Below are 14,699 nucleotides of genomic sequence, written 5' to 3'. Positions count from 1 at the left end.
ACTCCTCTCAATCTATTTTAACTCTGAACATTCGAAAGACTTGCATTTATGCGTTGACGAATAATCACATCGCTCAGAATTGTCTCGAAGCATTGCAGGTACAAGAGCTTACATCGAATCACCACGGCTGTTGTTATATCGACAAACCGGGGTCGCCAACCCTCCAGATTTTCCCTGGAGTCTCCAGGAATTAAAGATTAATCTCCCGGGAGATTAACTGTGTCACATTCATGTTCCCTTGACCACTTTTGTTTGTTTGTTATAAAAATACTGGAGCTGGGGTAAATTGGGCAGGACGGTTAGAGGTGCGAGGTCATGTGATGAAACCTCTAGGAATACGTTCAACTAGAGTTGGCAACCCCAAGACAAAGCAATTAGCAAGGCAAATGGCATGTTGGCCTTTATTGCAAGGGTTGTTGGGGTACAAGAGTAAGGAAGTCTTGCTATAATTGTACAGGGCCTTGATGAGACCACACTGGAGTACTGCGTACAGTTTTGGTCTCCTTATCTGAGGAAGGATTATACTTGCCTTGGAGGCGATGTAACAAAGGTTCACCAGACTGATTCCTGGGATAAAAGGGTTGTCCTATGAGGAGAGATTGCATAGAATGGGACTAAACTCTCTGGAGTTTACAAGAATGAGAGGTGATCTCATTGAAACATACAAGATTCTGAGGGAGGATTGACAGGGTAGATGCTGAGAGATTATTTCCCCCGGGCTGGAATGTCTAGAACCAGGGGTCACAGTCTCAGGATAAGGGGTCGGCCATTTAGGGCTGAGCCGAGGAGGAATTTCTTCACTCAGAGAGTGGTGAATCTTTGGAATTCTCTACCCCAGAGGGCTGTGGATGCTGAGTCGCTGAGTATATTCAAGGCTGAGATCAATAGATTTTTAACTCTAGGATAATCAAGGGATATGAAGGTGGAGCCATGATCTTATTGAATGTTGGAGCAAGCTCGATGGGCCGAATGGCCGACTCCTGCTCCTAATTCTTATGTTCTTAAAGCAAACGCAGCAGCAAATCTGCACGTCAAGATCCCCAGAACAGCAAGAAAGAAAGACTTGCATTCATAGAGCGCCTTTCACGACCACCAGACGTCTCAAAGCACTTTACAGCCAATGAAGTACTTTTTGAGTGTAGTCAGTGTTGTAATGTGGGAAACATGGCAGTAAATTTGCACACAGCAAGCTCCCACAAACAGCAATGTGATAATGACCAGATAAACTTGTTTATTGGGAGATAAATATTGGCACCAGACATAATTCCCTTACTCTTCTTCGAAATAATGGCCATGGGATCTTTTACATCTACCTGAGAGAGCAGACGGGGCCTCGGGTTCAACGTCTCATTCGAAAGGCAGCACCTCCGACAGTGCAGCATTCCCTCAGCACTGCACTGGGAGTGTCAGCCTAGATTTATGCGCTCCAGTTCCTGGAGTGGGACTTGAACCCACAACCTTCTGACAGAGAGACGAGGGTGCTACCCACTGAGCCACTGCAAGACGATGACTGGTTATGGACCTGCCTTTCTGGTGTTGGCTGAAGGCGGATATTTGCTCAGGGCCTTGGAAGAGCTCCCTGCCCTTCTGCAAATAGTGCCATTGAACTGTCAATGTCAATCTATATCATAGGAACAAGCAAAGGCCTTATTGAAGGACAACACTACGGGCAATATAGCACTCCCTCGGTAATTTACTGCAGTGTTTGCTACAATTATTAAACCCAAGGAAGCTCTGGGTCAATAGATCAGCACACTGACCTTTCATCGCAGAGATCGGAGATCGGAATCCAATACAAGCTGCATGATTAAACTCTCTCGGTCAGCTGTGAAGATCCTAAATTAATCTCAGCCCAAATTCCTTGGCTGATTTTTCCCATTCCTTGCTCAGGAAAAGATAAGAAAAAAATGGAAAGACTTGGTTTTATATAGTGCCTTTCACGACCACCAGATGTCTCAAAGCACTTTACAGCCAATGAAGTACTTTTGGAGTGTAGTCACTGTTGTAATATAGGAAACGTGGCAGCCAACATGCGCACAGCAAGCTCCCACAAACAGCAATGTGCTAATGAGCAGATAATCTGTTTGTGTTATGTTTCCGGTGGTCGTGAAAGGTGCTATATAAATGCAAGTCTTTCTTTCTATGTTGATTGAGGGATAAATTTTGCCAAGATACTGGGGATAATTCCCCTGCTCCTCTTCGAGATAGCGCCACGGGAGTTTTTACGTCCACCTGAGAGGGCAGAAGGGGCCTCAGTTTAATGTCTCATCTGAAAGACGACATCTCCGACAGCGCTGCAGTGTGCACCATCTACAAGATGCACTGCAGCAACTCGCCAAGGCTTCTTCGGCAGCACCTCCCAAACCCGCAATCTCTACCCCCTAGATGGACCAGGGCAGCAGGCGCATGGGAACACCATCACCTCCACGTTTCCCTCCAAGTCACACACCATCCCGACTTGGAAATATATCGGCCGTTCCTTAATCGTCGCAGGGTTAAAATCCCGGAACTCCCTCCCGAATAGCACTGTGCGAGCACCTTCACCACACGGACTGCAGCGGTTCAAGAAGGCGGCTCACCACCACCTTCTATGGAGCGATTAGGGATGGGCAATAAATGCCGGCCTTGCCAGCGATGCCCACATCCGTGAAGGAATTTTTTTTTTTTTAAAAAAGGTGACTGGCAGCTTTACAAAGAGTAAATAAACACTGTAAATTTCCAACTATTTTGGTGCTTGATCAGATCACGATCGAGATTTTCCTGTATTCCCCCGTTGGGTTTCATGTATTTTGACCTCTTGCGATCCCCAAGTGTGGCATTGAGCCAAGACAACACCGAGACGGGAAACTGTTAGGATTTCTCGATAAACTGCAATTAGGTGCAAGAAATCCATCTGTTCCACATTATCCCACAGTGCGGAGTTATACAAAGAACACTTGCACTTATATGGCCCTCATCATGCCTGCTATCGGGGGACCAATAGGCTCACACATGCTGCACACCGCCTTCCAATCAGAGAGCGGATAGACTCCTCATTACCCGATTGGATGATTGCTGACTGTCAGTCAAAAAGCCTTTCTCCTCCATGTCCAATACTTTTAGAACAGCATTCACAGAAATGTTTCAAAAACATGATTATTAATGCCCCTATGACATTTCCTCCCATTGTGAGCGTGTACCTATCACGAAAGGGTAGGTCTTTAAAATTCTGAAAGGTTTTGAGAATGGATACGGAGAGAGTGTGGGGACGAGCATAACTAGAGGCCATCAATACCAGATAGTCACCAAGAAATCCAATGGGGAATTCAGAAGAAACTTCTTTACCCAGAGTGGTGAGAATGTGGAACTCACTACCACAGGGAGGGGTTGAGGCGAATAGTATCGATGCATTTAAGGGGAGGCAGGATAAACATATGAGGGAGAAGGGACTAGAGGGTTATGCTGATAGAGTTAGATGAGGAAAGATGGGAGGAGGCTCGAGTGGAGCATAAACGCCGGCATGGACTGGTTGGGCCGAATGGCCTGTTTCTGTGCCGTATATCCGATGTAATCCTGTGTGTCAATAAGAACATAAGAATTAGGAGCAGGACGAGGCAATACGGCCCTTTCAGCCTGCTCCGCCATTCAATAAGATCATGGCTGATCTTCGACCTCAACTCCACTTTTCCGCCCAATCCCTTGACTCCCCTCGAGTCCAAAAATCTATCGATCTCAGCCTTGAATATATTCAGAGACTCAGCATCCACAGCCCTCTGGGCAGAGAATTCCAACGATTCACCACCCTCTCTGAGTGAAGAAATTCCTCCTCATCTCAGAGTTCAATGTCCAACCCCCTTATCCTGAGACTACACCCCTGCCCCCTAGTTCGAGATTCACCCACGTGGGGAAACAGCCTCTCAGCATCTACCCCGTCAACCCCCCTCAGAATTGCAGTTGTTTCGATGCTAGCAACAGTGTCCTGGAGATGTGTCTTTAATTCCTGGAGGGTTGGCAACCCACGCATAGACCATCCACTCTGGTCCAAGAAAGGGGGGGGTGGGGGGGGGTAATCCCATCACAAGTCGCAGTCCATCCTTCGGGGAGACGCAAGTTTGGTGCATTCCCCGGAGATCTCGGGGCAGCACAGTGTGGGCAACATGTCTCATAAGAACATAAGAAATAGGAACAGGAGTAGGCCATGTGGCCCCTCGAGCCTGCTCTGCCATTCAATAAGATCCTGGCTGATCCGATCATGGACTCAGCTCCACTTCCCCGCCCGCTCCCCGTAACCCTTCACTCCCTTATCGTTCAAAAATCTGTCTATCTCCGCCTTAAATATAAGAATATAAGAAATAGGAGCAGGAGTAGGCCATTTGGCCCCTCAAGCCTGCTCCGCCATTCAATAAGATCATGGTTGATCCGATCATGAAATCAGCTTCACTTCCCCGCCCGCTCCCCATAACCCTTTACTCCATTATCGTTCAAAAATCTGTCTATCTCCACCTTAAATATACTCAATGACCCAGCCTCCACAGCTCTCTGGGGCAGGGAATGCCACAGAGTCACAACACTGAGAGAGAAGAAATTCCTCCTCAGCTCAGCTCTAAATAGGCGACCCCTTATTCTTAAACAACGCTCCCTGGTTCTAGATTCCCCCACGAGGGGAAACATCCTCTCTGCATCTACTTTGTCGAGCCCCCTCAGTATCTTATAAGTTTCAATAAGATCACTTCTCTTTCTTTTAAACTCCAATAAGTATAGGCCCAACCTGCTCAACCTTTCTTCATAAGACAACCCCTTCATCTCAGGAATCAACCGAGTGAACCTTATATTCAACGACCCAGCCTCCACAGCTCTCTGGGGCAGAGAATTCCACAGATTCACGACCTTCTGAGAGAAGAAATTCCTCCCCACCTCAGTTTTAAATGGACGTCACCCCACCTGCCTCCTCTTCACTGTGCTGTAGGAGGGTCAGCCCTCCTGGATTGCTCTGGAATCCCCAGGAATGGAGTATAATTCTCCAGGTCCCTGCTGCAAACGACACAGAGGAGCAAAATCATATGAAGCTGCATTGGAAAAAGTTGAGGTTTTTTTAAGCATTTTCTTCGCTTATTAATGATAATAAATATCGGAGATGGGGTGGGAGGCAGTTTCACCATCCAAAGAGTCCGCTTGCCGACTGGTGTGAGAAGGCGGGGTTCCGTGACGATGGACATGCCGGGTGACCAATGGCGAGAGCGTGGGGGCAGGGTGGTCAGGGGTGGGGCGGTCGGTCATGTGACGAAAGCTCCTGGAATGCGACCAATCAGATTCGGCGCCCCCACTGTGCTGCAGATGATGGTATTCTTTGGTCGACAATTGACCGAGTGCCAAAGCCTGAGACTAGGCCCCATTTACTCAGAGCAGGACGAAGGATTTAACGAGGCTCCCGGCAATGCTGCTCATTACAGAAATGTGTCAGCCGTAGCTCAGTGGGCAGCACACTCGCCTCTGAGTCAGAAGGTTGTGGGTTCTAAGTCCCACTCCAGGGACTTGAGCACAAAAATCTAGGCTGACGTTCCCAGTGCAGTGCTGAGGGAATGCCTCACTGTTGGATGAGATGTCTCGTCTGCTCTCTCAGGTAACTGTAAAAGATCCCATGGCACTACTTCGAAGAAGAGCAGGGAGTTATCCCCGGTGTCCTGGGGCCAATATTTATCCCTCAATCAACATAACAAAAACAGATTATCAGGTCATTATCACATTGCTGTTTGTGGGAGCTTGCTGTGCGCAAATTGGCTGGCGCGTTTCCCACATTACAACAGTGGCTACATTCCAAAAGTACTTCACTGGCTGTAAAGCACTTTGAGACATCCGGTGGTCGTGAAAGGCGTTATATAAATGCAAGTCTTTCTTTTTTGCTTTTTCATGGGGGCTGCTACACTCAGCCCACACTCTTGTCCACTGCGCGGCACTGTTCAGACTTGAGGAGTCGCCCGCTTTTAGTGTCTGGTTGATCTCCGAGAAGTTTCCGGAACACCCACACCGAAAATGGGATTCTTTGGTCGAAAAATTGACCGAGTGCCACAGCCTGACAACAGGCCCCATTCACTAGCCAGAGAGAATCACCCACTTCTTCCCTTTCGTTTTCAGTCACCTTAACTCTCTCGCTCTCTCTCTCAAGTCCTTTATTGCTTTTTTTTTTTAAACTCTTTAAAAGAAAAAGAAAGATGTTCATTTCTATAGCGCCATTCACACCCTCAGGACGTCCCAAAGTGCTTTACAGCTGATGAAGTACTCCTTTATTTAAGGTGTAGTCACTGTTGTAATGTAGGAATGTAGTGTGGGAATATAATTTGTTAGCATTAATGTTTGTAAATTTAAGGAGAAAAAAACATTGTGCGGCCATGGGGAAAGAACTAAGGAGTGGAATTAACTGCTGGGCCTGAGAGATGGGCCGTATGGCCTCCTTCTGCGCTATATCGTTCTGGGATATTTTCTTGTGTGTGGGAAGAGACCTTTTGTCTAAAACACAGTGACAGTTTGCCAAAAGGGTCTTTCTTTGTATCGCATTTCTGCTTCAGTCGAGTTGACAAACATTTTATCTGGTTTGCACTACAACGGTTCGGTCCCGAAACCCATGCGGCTCCATCGCGGTGTAAGTGCTGAGGTACGGCTGCTGGGAACCTCTGGGGAGGGCTCCCTACTCTTCTCTCCCATAGGCTACGCCCTTTGGGCAAGGCCAGCATTTATTGCCCATCCCCAATTGCCTCTCGAGAACGGTGGGTCTGGGGGGGGTTGGTGAGACGCCTTCTTGAACCGCTGCAGTCCGTGCGGTGAAGCATTTCCCCAGCGGTTTGGTACAACTGAGTGACTTGCTGGGCGACATGAGGGCAGTTGAGAGTCAACCACATTGCTGTGGGCCTGAAGATGGTGGGCGTGTCAGCCAATGGCGGCAGGCTGGGGGCGGGGCAGTGGGAGGTCATGTGATGTCTGTTCGGATCACCAACTCTGATTGGACATATTCCTGGAGCTTTCGTGAAGTCAATTCAGGGCAGGGAAGCCTGACTCTGCCCTGGTGCAATTCTAACTTATTTTGTTTTGCAGACTTTGCACCGATCTAGTTCCAAAATCATTGGCTATTAAAGAAAGACTTGCATTCATATAGCACCTTTCCACCGGACATCCTTACAGCCAATGAAATACTTTTTTGAAGTGTAGTCACTGCTGTAACGTAGGAAATGCAGCAGCCAAATGTGTGCACAGCAAGCTCCCACAAACAGCAATGTGATAATGATCAGATAATCTGTTATTTGAAGATCAGCCATGATCTTATTGAATGGCGGAGCAGGCTCGAGGGCCCAAATGGCCAACTCCTGCTCCTATTTCTTATGTTCTTAGGGAAAGCAGTGTCCCTTTAAATCGAAAGCAAAAACTGATTGTGGCGCACGACCGCGTTAAGTGCGTGAGAAAGACTCTGAGCAGATGCGACACCTTCAGTGGTTTTGTGCTGTACGGAGCTGCAGCTCTCGGTCTGTCGGGCGGGCAACTGCTGACAAGGGGGTCATGACCGCCTGTTGCAGTCACATGACCCGCCTTTCCCAGAACAGACTCCAGTCCATTCCCGGCAGGACAGCAAGATTAGGGCAACTTTCGGGACAAGGAGCTGGGAGATTCTGGAGCTGCACTTTGTTTATCGAAAGGGAGCCAGGTTCATTGACTTTTGCTCTCCTTCGATTTGCTCGTCTCCGTCTCCTCGCCCCACGCCGGAAAACTCGTCTGCAGGCTGTACCAACGGGATTGTTGCTCTGAGTGGAGTGAGCTGGACAGAGACAGCTTCTCCCCTCCCCTCCACCACCCCTCCCCCTCCCTGTCCCCTCCCCTCGCACCTTCCCCCCCCCCCCCACCCCGCCATTCCCTTCCCCCCACTGCGCTGGAAAAACAGAGCATGAATGAACATTGAAAAAATATCAACCTCGACCAGAATGGGGCTGGGAGCTGCCAGACGCCATCTTCTTTCATCCGACGTGGAAAGGAGCACAACATTTAAAAATGGTACATGTAATGTGTGCATCTGTGAGCAGATTTGTGGAGCTGTTGACCTGGCCAAGGGTGCCATCAGCCGGTCCAGGCAGCGGGCGGTCGTTCAGCCCAACTGCCTGCCTCTCTTCCGCGGTTACATCCGAGCCAGGCTGTCCCTGGAGATGGAACACGCGGTGTCCACCGGTACGCTCGCGGCCTTCCGCGAGAGGTGGCCGCCGGAGGGACTGGAGTGCATCGTTACCCCCGGAAACCATATTTTAATTTAATTTGGCAAGGTTTCTCAGTTGATTTGGAAATTTGTGGGTTCTAGTGCCCGAATTAAAAGGGGGTATTTGATTCAAAGTTCGATCTAAAATAGTTGTAGAGCTGTTGTTTATTGTATACAAAAATAGTTGTAGAGCTGTTGAGTTGGGAGTGGCTTAGCCAGTCACATGATGTTCATCAGACTCAATAAAACCCCAGCCAGTTGGGTTCGGGGGATCCACGATGAGGCAGGTGGTTGTGAGCCTGGTGGATGAACTGGTAATGTGTAGTGTGATTGTTAAACCTTTGCTAATAAATCACTAGTTCTTAATAGCAATGTGTTGCTATGAATTCTTAAGCAAAGAGTCGATGAAGCAAATACATTACAGTACAGTAACGCACAAGAATTCAGAAACTTGCTTCATAGCGCCACTTACTGGCAAGAGCATGCAACTGCACTGTTACAGGAGACCGTTCACATACAGGATTTCCATTCTAAATATTCCTATGGGTAAGTTCAGTGACATGAAAATGCAATTTTGCAAAGGGGGCCTCCAGTAGGCGTCAGGCCTACTACTTGTCTGTGTAAAGGGTGTAATTCCTGCTTCAGGCACTCGCACTGAACGCCTACGGAGGAGCGGAACCAATATGATGGGCGGCGCACACCCAACATGGGAAGAGCGCGCGGCCTCCGTCCGGCATATTGGACCCCAAGGTGCCCATTTTATGCTTGTATCCAATTTATGGGTCAGGAAGATTTCATCTGATCCGTTTGGGCAGCTTTTGGGATAAGGAGCTGAGGCTGCTGGGAGTTCACCTTCAAGGGTTACGGACATGCATACAGACACACACACATACAGACACACTCAGGCTGGAGGCCCCCTTTGCAAAATTGCATTTTCATGTCACTGAACTTACCCATAGGAACATTTAGAATGGAGATCCTGTATGTAAACGGTCTCCTGTAACAGTGCAGTTGCATGCTTTGGCCAGTAAGTGGCGCCGTGAAGCAAGTTTCTGAAGTCTCGTGCATTACTGTGCTGTAATGTATTTGCTTCAAGAGTTCTTTGCTTAAGAATTCATAGCAACACATTGCCAAGCCATTGGAACACTCAGTCCCTTTCCTATGTTTACGAACAGTGACACAATTATGTCATCAAGTTGCCAAATGCGTCTGCCAGTACAGATCTATCAAGTGTTTTATAGTTTGAACAGTGCACAATAAAAGCTCACATTGCAAGAAAGAAAGACTTGCATCTATATAGCGCCTTTCACGACCACCGGTGGTCCCAAAGTGCTTTACAGCCAATTAAGTACTTTTGGAGTGTAGCCACTGTTGTAATGTGAGAAACACCGACAGCCAATTTGCGCACAGCAAGCTCCCACAAACAGCAATGTGACAATGATCCAGATAATCTGTTTTAGTGATGTTGATTGAGGGATAAATATTGTCCCCGGGACATCGGGGAGAACTCCGCTGGTCTTCTTCGAAATAGTGCCGTGGGATCTTTTACATCCAGCTGAGAGAGCAGACGGAGCCTCGGTTTAACGTCTCATCTGAAAGACGGCAATGAGATGAAGATTCCCCGGGTGGTATTGGCTGAGAGAGGAATGGTGCCCACGATCTACAACAAGCCTACAGTGCTGCTAGCCAAGCCAAGCCGACACTTATAATTGAGAAAGATTGATGCTCTCTGGCTTATTAAAGGCTCACAGATTAAACATGCACAGGCAGCAAGAGCGTGACTGGGCTTCAGGCAGTTCCCGCCTATACCGAGTTCAAGGTAGAAAATGAACCTTCGGGGCAAGGTAACACGGGCGGGCGGGCATCCAATAAAGTGTCAGAGATGAACACCCCAGCCTGTTTGCAGACTTCATTGGGTGAGGTACAAATAACCTTACGCCACTGCCTCCCATCACAACCACATCGGGTAATTCATTCACTTACAAAATCCTGAATCACCAGCTGTACGTATGGGTTGGGAACAGAGAATAAAACTATTGGTGCTTTGGGCAGCTGTAGCAGTGCTGTTCGCCTGACTGACTGAGGGAGGGAGAAGAGATCAGTGCGTGTGTGTGTGCGTGTCAGTGCATGTATGTGTATACTCATATGTTGTGTGTCAGAAAGAGAGAAATGCCTTGGATAATGCTTTACATGGAAATACCACGTTAAAGTGTCAATGATATAGGCCAGAAGAGGCATGGGCCCAGGGGCAGCACGGGCCGGGCCCAGGGGCAGCACGGGCCAGCCCACACTGTGATATGTGTGTGCGCACTAGGTCCGTGCAGCAGAGCAGGTCTCCAGTCGTCTTGGTTAACCCTTGCCACTGGACCAAGACCTGGCTCTGTCAAGCCCGTGTGGTGGCTGGTGTGCAACGGTCACCATACATTAAAAAAATCCACGCACAGGCATCTTCCACCCTTCAGGATGTAGTTCGGGATCTGGAATATTAGGTCCTTCATTGAAACACCTGTGAACTCATCCCTTTTTGGCGTGGAAGCAAGTCATCCTCGATACGAGGGACTGCCTATGATGACGGTGTCAGATGCAAGTATGCGTGGGTGTCTGTGTTTTGGGAGTGTGTCTATGTAAGTGTGACTATGTTTGTGAGTGTGTCTGTGTCTGTATGTGAACGAGTGTCTTCGTGTGTGTATGTGCATGTGAGAGAGTGGGTGACTGTGTCTGTGTGTGTGTGAGAGAGTGTGTCTATGAGTGTGTGTCTTTGTGACTGTGAGTGAGCGAGTGAGCGATTGAGTGTGTGTATGAGAGTGAGTGAGCGAGTGAGCAAGTGAGCGATTGTGTATGTGTATGAGTGTGAGTGAGTGTGTGTGTGATTCTGGTACAGAGTGTGAGTGCGTGTATGAGTGTGTCTGTGAGTGTCTGTGTGACTGTGACTGTGTGTCTGTGTGAGTGTGAATCTGGTGCAGATTGTGAGTGTGTCTATGTGTGTGTGTCTGTGTGAGTGTGACTGACAGTGTGTCTGTGCGAGTGTGATTGTGTGTCTGTGCGAGTGTGACAGTGCATGTGTGAGTGTGATAATGTGATTGTGTGAGTGTGACAGTGTCTGTGTGAGTGTGATAATGTGTCTCTGTGTGAGTGTGACAGTGTCTGTGTGAGTGTGACAGTGTCTGTGTGAGTGTGATTCTGGTGCAGACTGTTCCTGAAACAGACCAGAGTCTCTCTCAGTTTCCCTCTGTCCACACGGCCCCCTCCTGATGTTGACTTGCTAACTGTGTGTGTGTCCGAGGGCACTGCCGAGACTCGCAGCAAACTGTGGAACCCACTCTCAGGGACAGCTGGCGAGGCCGTGTTAACATTCACAGCTCGGCTCCAACCGACACCCGTCTGACCTCATCTCTTGCCTTAAAATCCACTGCCGCCGATCTGACAACAGGAGAGATGCCGGCTCGGGAGCGCTCCAGTCGGGAACTGTGCTGACTCAAACTGGAAATGCCACAAAGTAAATAGTTACAGGGGCTCCGCAATCAGGCAACACAAGCAACGATATATTTGTTTTAATGTTGGGAGGCCCTGCGAGTAGGAGGAGAAATAAGCTCACAAAATCTCACAAATCACCACAGTGAACCTCTGGCTCCCAAACTATCTGAAGAAGAATTGAGAATATTGAAATAACAATCAAGGTGCATAACTAGTGCTCGAATTAAAGTCGTCAATATTAAAAAAGGTTGTGGGTTCAAGTCCCACTCCAAGAACGTGAGCACATAAATTTAGGCTGACATAGAAACATAGAAACATAGAAATTAGGTGCAGGAGTAGGCCATTCGGCCCTTCGAGCCTGCACCACCATTCAATATGATCATGGCTGATCATTCACCTCAGTACCCCATTCCTGCTTTCTCTCCATACCCCTTGATCCCTTTAGCCACAAGGGCCATATCTAACTCCCTCTTGAATATATCTAACGAACTGGCATCAACAACTCTCTGTGGTAGGGAATTCCACAGGTTAACAACTCTCTGAGTGAAGAAGTTTTTCCTCATCTCAGTCCTAAATGGCTTACCCCTTATCCTTAGACTGTGACCCCTGGTTCTGGACTTCCCCAGCATCGGGAACATTCTTCCTGCATCTAACCTGTCCAATCCCGTCAGAATTTTATATGTTTCTATGAGATCCCCTCTCATTCTTCTAAACTCCAGTGAATACAGGCCCAGTCGATCCAGTCTTTCCTCATATGTCAGTCCTTTCATCCTGGGGATCAGTCTGGTGAACCTACGCTGCACTCCCTCAATAGCAAGCACTCTCTTCCTCAGATTAGGAGACCAAAACTGTACACAATATTCCAGGTGTGGTCTCATCAAGGCCCTGTACAACTGCAGTAAGACCTCCCTGCTCCTATACTCAAATCCCCTCACTTTGAAGGCCAGCATGCCATTTGCTTTCTTTACTGCCTGCTGTACCTGCATGCCTACCTTCAATGACTGATGTACCATGACACCCAGGTCTCGTTGCACCTCCCCTTTTCCTAATCTGTCACCATTCAGATAATAATCCGCCTTCCTGTTTGTGCCACCAAAGTGGATAATCTCACATTTATCCACATTATACTGCATCTGCCATGCATTTGCCGACTCACCTAACCTGTCCAAGTCACCCTGCAGCCTCTTAGCATCCTCCTCACAGCTCACACCGCCACCCAGCTTAGTGTCATCTGCAAACTTGGAGATATTACACTAAATTCCTTCGTCTCAATCATTAATGTATATTGTAAAGAGCTGGGGTTCCAGTATTGAACCCTGCTGCACACCACTAGTCACTGCCTGCCATTCTGAAAAGAACCCAGTTATTCCCACTCTTTGCTTCCAGTCTGCCAACCAGTTCTCTATCCACATCAATATATTACCCCCAATACCATGTGTCTTAATTTTGCACACTAATCTCTTGCGTGGGACCTTGTCAAAAGCCTTTTGAAAGTCCAAATACACCACATCCACTGGTTCTCCCATATCCACTCTACTAGTTACATCCTCAAAAAACTCTAGAAGATTTGTCAAGCATGATTTCCCTTACATAAATCCTTGCTGACTTGGACCGATCCTATCACTGCTTTCCAGATATGCTGCTATTCCATCTTTAATTTTTGAATCCAGCATTTTCCCCACCACCAATGTCAGGCTAACCGGTCTAAAATTCCCTGTTTTCTCTCTCCCTCCCTTTTTAAAAAGTGGTGTTACATTAGCTACCCTCCAATCCACAGGAATTGATCCAGAGTCCATGGAATGTTGGAAAATGACCACCAATGCATCTACTATTTCTAGAGCCACTTCCTTAAGTACTCTAGGATGCAGACTATCAGGCCCTGGGGATTATCGGCCTTCAGTCCCTTCAATTTCCCGAACACAATTTCCTGACTGATAAGGATTTCCCTCAGTTCCCCCTTCTTGCTAGACCCTCGGTCCCCTAGTATTTTCAGGAGGTTATTCGTGTCTTCCTTAGTGAAGATAGAACCAAAGTATTTGTTCAATTTGTCTGCCATTTCCTTGTTCCCCATTATGAATTCACCTGATTCTGACTGCAAGGGACCTACATTAGTCTTCACTAATCTTTTTCTCTTCGCATATCTTCACAATTAAAGTCGTCAATATTAAAGATGTTGTGGGTTCAAGTTCCACTCCAAGAACGTGAGCACATAAATCCAGGCTGACACTCCCAGTGCAGGGCTGAGGGAGTGCTGCACTGTTGGAGGTGCCGTCTTTCGGATGAGACTTTAAACTAGAGCCCCGTCTGCTCTCTCGGGTAGACGTAAAAAGATCCCATGGCACTATTTTGAAGAAGAGCAGGGGAGTTATCCCCGATGACTTGGCCGATATTTATCCCTCAATCAAGATGACAAAAGCAGATTATCTGGTCATTATCTTCTTAAGCAGTCCCTCGGAGTCGAGGATGACTTGCTTCCACGCTAACATGAGTTTTAAGGTGACGGATGAGACCAAGGCGGGATCTACAGTCTCTGTCACGGGTGGGACAGACGGTGGTTGGAGGGACGGGTGGGTGGGGGGGCTTGGGTTGGCGTGCGCTCCTTCCGCTGTTTGCGCTTGGCTTCCGCGTGCTCCCGGCGAAGGGACTCAAGGTGTTCGGCGCCTTCCGGGATGCTGCTTCTCCACTTTGAGCGGTCTTGGGCCGGGGATTCCCAGGCGTCGGTGGGGATGGTACATTTTATCAAGGCTTTGAGGGTGCCCTTGCAGCGTTTTCACTGCCCTCCTGGGTTTCGCCTGCCGTGACGGAGCTCGGAATCGAGCGCCTGTTTTGGGAGTCTAGCATCGGGCATGCGGACAATGTGGCCTGCCCACCGGAGCTGGTCGAGTGTGGTCAATGCCTCGATCATTAGCACATTGCTGTTTGTGGGAGCTTGCTGTGCGCAAATTGACTGCTGCATTTCCCACATTACAACAGTGACTGCAATTCAAAAAAGTACTTCATTGACTGTGAAGAGCTT

At 48.2% G+C, this 14,699-nt stretch overlaps 1 protein-coding gene across 1 annotated transcript in view; it reads right to left on the bottom strand.

Annotated features, from left to right (window-relative positions):
• The window catches only part of LOC139229997 (guanine nucleotide-binding protein subunit alpha-12-like), an 86,120-nt gene that overhangs the window by 56,603 nt on the left and 14,818 nt on the right, over positions 1-14,699 (bottom strand). The gene's annotated exons all lie outside the window — the stretch shown is intronic.

Source organism: Pristiophorus japonicus, chromosome 19, assembly GCF_044704955.1.
Source record: "Pristiophorus japonicus isolate sPriJap1 chromosome 19, sPriJap1.hap1, whole genome shotgun sequence".
Classification (NCBI taxonomy): domain Eukaryota; kingdom Metazoa; phylum Chordata; class Chondrichthyes; family Pristiophoridae; genus Pristiophorus; species Pristiophorus japonicus.
This window is presented reverse-complemented; position numbering and strand designations above follow the sequence as displayed.